Genomic DNA, 10,394 nt, shown 5'->3' on the forward strand with positions numbered 1-10,394 from the left:
CTGCTATAACAATACCATAGAGTGGGTGGCCTACAAACAACAGAAATTTATTTCTCACAGTTCTAGAGGCTGAAAAGCCCAAGATCAAGGCAGACAGATTTGATCTCTGTTGAAAGCTGCTTCCTGGCTCATAGATAGTCATCTTCTAGCTGTGTCCACCGGGGCACTAATTTCACTCAGAGGGCTCCAACCTCATGACTTAATCACTTTCCAAAAGCCCTACCTCCAAATACCATCACAGTGGGGATTAGGTTTCAACATCTGAATTTTGGAGGCACACAAACCTTTAGTCTATAGCAAATACCTCGAAACAAAATAAGAAATGTCCAAAACCTTTATGACAAAACATTTATAACACTCTGAAGGAACAAACGGAAAGGCATCCCATGTTATGAAATAAGAAGATTCAGAATTATACAGATGTCGACCTTGCCTGCGCCCGCCCGGAGCCACCCGTTCTCCACTCACCCCACATCAGTGAGAGGCGCGGCGCACCGACGCCGATGGAGCGGACATGGGCAGAGTGATGGTGGCCAGGCTCGGACTGAGGCTGCTGCTTCTGGCGCAGCTCCTACCCACGCAGATTTATTCAAATCAAACAGCTGTTGTAACACTTTCAAGTAATTCCTCCTCCCAGAGTACCTCAACTGCCCCAAATCCAGCTAATACCACCACCACACCATCTGGCGGAGCTCTGCAGTCATCAGCCAGTCTCTTCGTGATCTCGTTCTCCCTTCTACATCTCTACTGTTAAAAGACTCAGGCCAAGAAACATCTATACTTTCCCATCTTCTAAACCCAATCCAAATGGCATCAGATATCCAGTGTGACAAGGAAAACACAGGTCTTCATTGAATCTGCTAATTCCACACCTTATTTTGTTGACACAGAAAGTGTTGAGGATCCCAAATTTGATTGAAGAACATGTGAAGGATTTGACTAGATGATGAATGTCTATTAAATCTACTGGAGTTTCATGTACAAGATGAAGAGACAGCATCCAAGATTAGTTTTAAGAGATAATTTCTTTAAATGTGGCCTAGGAAGTATGGACATGTAAAATCCTACCTTGAAAATGAGAATAGATTTTATCTTACCTAGATGTGAAAGATGGGATGTGAACAGATTCAGTTTTCATTTGGTTCATTAAATCTTTAAAGCCATAAAACAGTTAATACAAAAAGCTTCCATGATTCTATTTATATGTACATTAGAAGGAACTTCCAGGTGTTACTGTAAATCCTCAATGCATTGTTTCAGCAGTACTAACTTAATGCCTGTGTACTCTAGATAAAAGTTTTACCTTGTTAAGCTATCACTGTTTCTTGGGAACTGAACTCTTTCCTCTGAGGCTTTGGATTTGACATTGCATTTGATTTTTTTTTTTAAGATTTTATTTATTTATTTGACAGAGAGAGACACAGAGAGAGAGGGAACACAAGCAGGGGGAGTGGGAAAGGGAGAAACAGGCTTCCTGCCTAGCAGGGTTCCCGATGTGGGACTCGATCCCAGGACCCTGGGATCATGACCTGAGCCGAAGGCAGACGCTTAACGACTGAGCCACTCAGGCGCCCGCATTTGATTTTTTTTATATAGTAATTGACATATGCCAGGGCAATGATGGATTGGAATCTACCCCCAAATGAAGCATAAGGAATAAATTTTGCTTATATACTGATTACTTATTCCTATTCAACAAGAGTGCCAGATTCATTTAGCTACACTGATTCCAAAGAGTAGAAGATCATTGACCTCTGCTAATTTCAAAATGCTTTTTATTTCTGCATATGTTGAATACTTTTTATAATTTAAAAGATCTGTTTTGAAGGTAAAATTGACAAATCTTGAAATTAAAAAGGCAAAATATGTGCAGGAGCCAAAACTGTAAATCAAGTATTTGGGAAGTGAAGACTGGAAGTTTACATTAAATTTGGAAAAACTTTTATACTCTTTCTGTAAATACTTTTTTTTTTTAACTCTGAACCAGAATAGCCACATTTGGAACACTTTCTGTTAGTCAATATTTTTAGTTAGAACCTGGTCCTAAGCCTAAAGTGGGCTTGATTCTGGAAATTAAATCTTTTTACAACTGCCTCGATGCACAGAAAGCTTTTTAAAAGTAGACACTCTAAGGTCTTTTGTTCGCATGGTCACACACTGATGCTTAGATGTTCCAGTATCTAATATGGCCACAGTAGTCTTGATAACCAAAGTCACTTTTTCCCACCTTTAGGAACCTACACCAGAACAACCATACCCAAAAGATCTCAAGCTACTGTGTGTGTGAATGAACATTCCATTTTGTTCCATACCTGAATGTACATCTATTTTGGATTGTATACTGTGTTTGTGTATTTATGCTTTGATTCATAGTAACTTCTCATGTTATGGAATTGATTTGCATTGAACACAAACTGTAAATAAAAATAAACGGCTGAAAGAGCAAAAAAAATTATACAGATGTCAAATTAATTTATAAATTTAGTATAAACTCATTTAAAATGCCATTTTTTCTCTTTTTCTGAAACTAGACAAGCTGAATTAAAGTTCAAATGGAGGGACGCCTGGATGGCTCAGCTGGCTTAGCATCAGACTCTTGGTTTCAGCTCAGATCACGATCTCAGGGTTGTTAGATCCAGCCCTGCTTCAAGCTCAGTGCTCAGCAGGAGTCTGCTTGAGATTCTCTCCGCCTCCGCCCCCCCCCCCGGCCCCCGCCCCTCCCGTGGCTCACGCACATGCACGTTCTCGCTCTCTCAAATAAATAAATAAATAAAATCTTTTAAAAAAAGTTCAAATGGAAAAATAACGAGCAAGCTTAGCCAGGATATCTCCAAAAAGGAAGAGCAATGATATGGGACTATTGCCATAATAATGCTCTGTAAAAAGACAAAATGAATATTTATGTACCAAAACCTAGAGTCTGTGGGTCATTTGGGAGGGTCTACAATCTGGATCAAGCTCTGTTGATCTCAACTGGGCTAGCTCATGTGTCTGCACTAAGTTGATGGCTTCACTAGAGATTGGCCACTATAGGATGTCTTAACTGGGAGGACTGGGCTCATTTCTACATGTCTCTCACATCCTTCCAAGGTTAGCTTGGGTATGTTCTTGTAGCAGTGGCAGGGGTCCAAGAGAGGAAACAGAATATGCAAGAGCTTTTTCAAGTCTCTTCTTAATATCAAGTTTGCAACTATCCTGTTGGTTAAAGCAAGTTATATGGCCACACTCAGAGTCAATAAAGCAGGGCACTATGAAAGGGTGTGGATACATAGACACATGAGAAATTGGGGTCATTAATTGCAATCTATACCACCAACAACAACTCAAAATCTAGAATCCATAAAAAAAAACAAAGATAAATTTGTTTACATAAAATAAAATAAAACTTGCCTGGAAAAAATCCATTAGCAAAGTCAAAAGGATAACAAACTGAGGAAAAACACTGACAAATCATATGATTCACAAAGGTCTAATCTCTCTAATATATAACAACATTCTAGAAATCAAGGAAAGGCCAATAATCCAACAGAAAAATACAGGATATATATAGACAATTCACAGAAAAAGACGTAAAATTGACCCTTAAACATATGAAAAGATGCTCAGCCTCACTCATAATAAGAGAAATGTAAATTAAAACTACCATGAGATACTATTTCTTACCTATCACATTGTAAAAAATCTAAGTCTTTAACAACACACTTTGTTGGTGAGGCTGTGATAAAACAGATAAACTCATACATGGGTGGTAAGTGCAAAATGGTATACCTATGGAGGGAAATTTTGGCAATATCTACAAATATAATTATTGGAATGTATCTTACATAATTACAAATATAACTATTGGAATTTATCCTACATAATTATCTGCATATGTATGAAATGTCTATTCATTATGGCACCATTTGTAATACCAAAGGACTAAAAAACATCCCAAGCATCCACAAAAGGGGACTGCAGTCATTAAAAAAAACCCTATTATATATCCACATAATGTAACACTTTGAATAAGTACTCTATAAGCTTCCATACAGTGACTTTCTATGTACAGGAAACTCTAATGCTCTGATATGGAAAGACCTCCAGGATGTATTATTAAGAGAAATAAGCAACATGTATAACAGAATACACATGGGTAAGAAAGGGGGAGAGGGATTAAGATACATTTATGTTTGTTTGTATCTGCATAAAGAAACACTGGAAGAATAAAAAATAAACTAATAAAACTGGTAACTGTGAATCAAAACAGTATGGTACTGTCATAAAAAAACAGGCACATAGATCAGTGGAACAGAATAGAGAGTCCAGAAATAAACCCATGATTATATGGTCAATTAATCTGTGACAAAGAAGGCAAGAATATATAATGGGTAAACACAGTCTCTTCAACAAATGGTGCTGGGAAAATTGGACGGCTATATGCAAAAGAATAAAATTGGACCACTTTCTTACAGCATACACAAAAATAAATTCCAAATGAATTAAAGACCTAAAATGTGAGACCTGAAACCATAAAACTCCTAGAAGAAAACATAGGCAGTAATTTCTTGGACGCCAGCTGTAGAAACATTTTTCTAGATAAGGAAAACAAAAGTAAAAGTAAACTATTGGGACTATGCCAAAATAAAAAGCTTTTGCATGGCAAAGGAAACCATCAATAAAGTGAAAAGGCAACCTACTGAATGGTAGATGATATTTGCAAATGATATATCTGATAAGGGTCGATATCTAAAATATATAAAGAACTTATACAACTCAACACCAAGGAAAAAAACCAATACAATTAAAAAATGGGCAAAGGGCCTGAATAGACATTTTTCCAAAGAAGACATACAGGTGGTCAACAGACCTATGAAAAGATGCTCAACATCACTAATCATCAGGAAATCCAAATCCAAACCACAGTGATGGGATGCCTGGGTGGCTCGGTCAGTTAAGCGTCTGCCTTTGGCTCAGGTCATGATCCCAAGGTCCTGGGACTGAGTCCCGCATCAGGCTCCTTGCTCAGCAGGGAGCCTGCTTCTCCCTCTGCCTGCTGCTCCCCCTGCTTGCTCAGTCCCTCTCTCTCTCTGACAAATAAATAAAATCTTAAAAAAAAAACAACCCACAATGAGATATCACCTCACAGATGTTTGAATGGCTATTATCAAAAAGACAGGAAATAACAAGTGTTGGAGAGGATGTAGAGAAAAAGGAATCCTCTAAAACTATTGGTGGGAATGCAAATTGGTGCAGTCACTGTGGAAAACAGTATAGAGATTCCTCCAAAAATTAAAAATAGAATTATATGATCCAGTAATTCCACTACTGGGTATTTACCCAAAGAAAATGAAAACACTAATTTGAAAAGATACCTGTACCCCTATGTTTATTGCAGCATTATTTATAATAGCCAAATATGGAAGCAACCCAAGCATCCATCAATAGACGAATGGATAAAGAAGATGTGGTCTAGATCTATATCTATATGAAATAGTACTTATATATATATATCAAACTTCTTATCAAATAGATCACTGGCCTTTGAACATAGGGATGTTTCAGTGATGTGATACTTTTCAGTATAATCTGGTTAACAGAACATTCTGAAGAGGGAGATTGACTGTAATGTACCTACATATCTCCATCATGTCTTTGTTAATTTTGTCTTTCCTTATTCTAGGGGAGTTGGCCTGTTCAGTTACTGGGTTGTCTATTTAATACATTAAAGAAACAATATACAAAAATCAAAATTAAGGAGGCATTCTCTACTTCCTTCCTTCGTTCCCTCTACTTCCTTCCTTCCTTACAGTCTTTGTTGTCCCTTTTTTGGTACAATTCTTATTTCATAATGTTCTTTGTTGAACCTAAAAGAAAGCATTCTTAAGGTGGAAAGAAGCTTGAAGTCAGTATCTGTGTACCAAAATGACTGTACAAAGATACCAGATAGAGATCAGTGTGTATGTTTTGTTTTTTATTTTTTTTATTTTTTTAAGATTTTATTTATTTGACAGAAAGAGAGAGACAGCTAGAGAGGGAACACAAGCAGGGGCAGTGGGAGAGGGAGAAGCAGGTTCCTGGTTGAGCAAGGAGCCCGATGCGGGGCTCAATCCCAGGACCCCAGGATCACAACCTGAGCCGAAGGCAGACGCTTAATGACTGAGCCACCCAGGCGCCCCAGAATGTTTTGTTTTTTAAAAAGCATGTGAAAATGTAGGGTTTTTTGAACCTCTTGTCATTCATAGAGTCTGTCTTGATTGTTGAAAGTAAACTTAAATACAAGAAAAAATATTAAATATAAAATATTCTGTATATAACGGAATCCTATGCAGCCATAAAAAAGAATGAGATCTTGCCATTTGCAACAACATGGATGGACCTAGATGGTATAATGTTAAGTGAAATAAGTCAGAGAAAGACAATACCATATGATTTCATTCATATGTGGAATTTAAGAAACAAAACAAATGAGCAAAGGAGAAAAAGACAAAAAAAAAAAAACAACCAACAACAACATACCAGATTCTTAAATACAGAGAATGAATTGGAGGTTGCCAGAGGGGAGGTGGCTGGGGGGATGGGTGAAATAGAGGGGATTAGGAGTATACTTATCTTGATGAACACTTAGTAATGAATAGAATTGTTGAATCATTAGACCTGAAACTAATATAACACTGCATATTAATCATAAATAAGAAATTAAAAAAAAGTGGTAACTGCTGGGGGTGTGTATAGTGGCAACTGGGTGAAATGGACAAGAGTGACACTTTTCAAAGTATAATTTTTATTTTGTTTTGATATTCAAAATGTATGTGTATTATCTATTCAAAAAGAAATAACTATAAAATATTCACAATAGTAACAAAAACTACAAAGCAACTAGGAATTAAATTAGTAAAAACACACAATTCCAAAGAGAAAACTCGACTCTTAATAAAGGACATAGATAGAAGGTGAATTCAACAAATGAGGAGATAGTCCATGTCCTTGGATGAGTTATTATTTTGATGATGTCAACTCTCTCAAATTAATCTGTAAATTTAGTGTGATCCTAATAAGAATTCCAGTCGGATTTCTGAAGAGCTTGATAAACTCTTTTTAAAATTTATGTGGAGATATAGCTAAGACAATACTAAAACAAGACTAAAGCAGAGGTACTTGCCCTATCAAATCTTATATTACAAAATATCAAAAGCAAGGCAGTATTAGTGCAAGAACTGAAACAGACTTGTGCGTGTGTGTTTCATAATATGTGACAAAGGTGGCACAGCAAATCAGTGAAAAAGTAAGGATCGTTCAGTGTTTGATGGTGGGAAATGTGGCTCACTGTGTATAGAAAAAATAAAATTGCATCCCTACCTATCACTACATATGAGAGGGATTCTAGATGGATTAAAACCTAAAGGTGAAAGATAAAACTATAAAGTTAATAGAAAAAAATAAGAGAATATCTTTGTGACCTGGGAGGAGGTAACTAGTTTTTAAATAAAACCCCCAAACCAGAAACCATAGAGCAAAAATTTGATGGATTTGATTGCATTAAAAACAACAATTTCTATTCAAAAAAGGCTAACATGGACAAAGTTAAAATAGGGACAGAATATTTGCAATGCCTGAAATTGACAGGGGACTAGTAGCTAGACTACATAAGGAACTCTAGCAAATCAATAGGAAAGATAGGAAACTCATCGGAAAAATGGGCCAACTACATAAGCAGGCAATTTACAAAAGAGGCATTTAACACACACACGAAGTGATGCTGAAAAATTCATTAATAATCAGAGAAATGCAATATTAAGGGTATATGGGCTTTCATTGTACTATTCTTTCAAGTTTTCTGAATTTTGAAAAAGTGAAAAATAAAAATTTTGAGGAAATACATGCACCTAAAACAATAATACATATTTTGCAAGAACACATATAAGCAAAAAGATCTGCATAAAATACCACAGAATGGATGCCTATGAGGGAAATAAGAGTTTGAAATAGAGATTAAGGTGAATTTAAAACAAACAACAAAAACCTCTCTGTAAAGTAATTCATATTCATTATGTGGAAAACACGGAAAAGCACAATGAAGACAACAAAATTCACTGAGAATCTCATATTCTTTGCCAGTAGGTCTCAATATATGGTACCTGGACTAGCAGCAGCCCCAGATGATTCTTCTCCCCCTCCCCCTTCTTCTCCATCATCATCATCATCATTGCTTGGAAACTTGTTAGAAATTCAAATTCTTGGGCCCTACCAGACTTACTGAAACACAACTCTGGGCATAGGGCCCAGCAATCAGTGTTCTGACAAGCCCTCCCACTGACTCTGATGCTGGCCAAAGTTTGAGAACCACTGATCTATATTTAACCATCATTAGTTTTTTTTATAGATCCTTGTAGTCTTTCTTTAAAAAAGTATGAAATATTTCAGGCATACAAATAAGTATAGAGAATAATGTAACACACATCCATATACCTACTACCCAGATAAAGTATTAGACAAACAGTTGAAGTCCCCTGTGTATCTCTCTTTCTGTTCCTTTGTTTTCTTCCCCAGAACTAATTACCATTCTGCATTTCCTATTTAATGCCGTTTTAAAAATATTGTTTATTTATTTATATAACCTATAAGTAATTTAGTGCATTATTTTCTAGATTTAAAAAGTCTATATAGGGGCTCCTAGCTGGCAAAGTCAGTAGAGCACCTGACTCTTGATCTTGGGGTCATATGAGTTCAAGCCCTACATTGGGTGTAGAGATTACTTAAAATTTTTTAAAAAAATCTACATAAATGTCTCATATTTCATATATCCTTCTATAACTTATATTTTATCTCAGCACTGTGTTTTTTAAATTTATCTGGGTTGATATATGTAACTCAATTTCATTTTTTCCGCTGCTGTATAGTATGCTGTTGTATGATTGTACTGCTATTTATTCATTCTCCTGTTGGTGAACTTTTAGATTGTTCAGATTTTTTCTCTATTATAAACAGTTATGCAACGTAATATTCTTGCACATGCCTCCTTATGCATATGTATAAGAATTTCTCTAGGACTTAAAAGTCTGGAGGTTATATACATCTCTACCAGTAGAATTGCTGGGTCCCAGGGCCCAACTTCAACTATTCTGGATAACTTCCTAATTGTTTTCCAAAGTAGAAACACCAATTTTCTTTCTTATCAAAGATTTCATTGCATTTTCCCCTTATAGTTTGCACATTTGGGCCTTTGTTGAAAAAGTCTTTCCCCAGTTGTAGGTGACAAAGATACTCTCCACCATCTTACATGTAAATAAGTAGGGATCCAGTTTTATTTCTCTCCTTATAGTGAGCCAAATTTCCCAGTGCTATCTACTAGATTGTCCATTTCCCATTGATTTGTGGTGCAGGCCTATAAACTCACACATTTCACATATATTGGCTGAAGCCTGATTTGTACCAGTCTTGTGCTGGGTCTTGTTGAGGTCTTGAAGATATATGGTCCCTAGTCTCAGGAGGCGAGACTCCATCTCCATTTATGTGGAGATGCATCCACATAAATGATTACAGCATTAAGGGATAAGTGCAGAAAGGTGTTCTGAGTTTCTAACTCAGCTGGGAAAGTTCATACAAGTGACAAGAGTTAGGTCTTAAAAAAGAATTTGCTAATGCAGTGGTAAGGGGTAAGGTGGTTAGGGTTGGTTTGGAGTCCCCAGGAGATCTGTTTAATCTCCAGGGTGAGAGGTTAGGCGCCTTTCATCAAGGTAGGGGCAGTGAGTAGTGCGTACGTAAGGGGTAGGAGTAGGCAGAGATTTCCGCTTGGATATTCTGGAAGTGGAGGAACATACCCTAGGGGTAGTGGGGCTGGGCCCTACCCCAAAGTTTAGGTTTGAAGAAGAGAAGGGGCTGGAATTAAATTATCATAAAGACATTTTCAGACTAATATTTACTGTTTTTAAGGGGAGACCTCATTCTCCAGCCATGTCAGGAGCTCCTCAAGATGGTTTCTAAAGAAATCCTTATTTGTTCCCACTTCAGAGGTATATATTCATTCCCTTCTGCATTTGCCGCTCTGCGGCCAAAGACAAGGAGGGAGGAGGAGGGGAAGAGGAAAAACGGGTGGGAGAGACTTCCAGTTGTTCAGCTCCTGGGCCTGACCATGGATTTGAATTTCTGCATAAAGAGCTGGGAGTACCTGCTTCAGGGTTTGTCTGGGGCCTTACCAGCCAGGAAGGTTGTTGGGAACAGCTAACCAAGTCACTTTTTGGTGGGGGGGGGGGGGGCACTCGGCAAGACATGTGACCCAGGCGGCCATTTTCCCACACCCTGCCCGTCGCCATCTTCCTTTGTAGACAAAGGGACTGACCCCCACCTGCGATCACGGTGATTGCTTGGTCACTATGATTCGGGAACACGCATATTCGGGCGCAGGTAGAGGCCGG

General features: G+C 37.5%; 1 pseudogene; it reads left to right on the top strand.

Moving 5' to 3' along the window:
* The first annotated feature begins 496 nt into the window (after positions 1-496).
* LOC148163091 (signal transducer CD24 pseudogene) lies at positions 497-838 on the top strand (annotated as a pseudogene).
* Positions 839-10,394: the final 9,556 nt, after the last annotated feature.

The sequence above is a fragment of the Eumetopias jubatus genome, unplaced genomic scaffold (assembly GCF_037043125.1).
Source record: "Eumetopias jubatus isolate StellerSeaLion01/CBP00866 unplaced genomic scaffold, mEumJub1_p1.0 scaffold_11, whole genome shotgun sequence".
NCBI classification, from domain to species: Eukaryota; Metazoa; Chordata; class Mammalia; order Carnivora; family Otariidae; genus Eumetopias; species Eumetopias jubatus.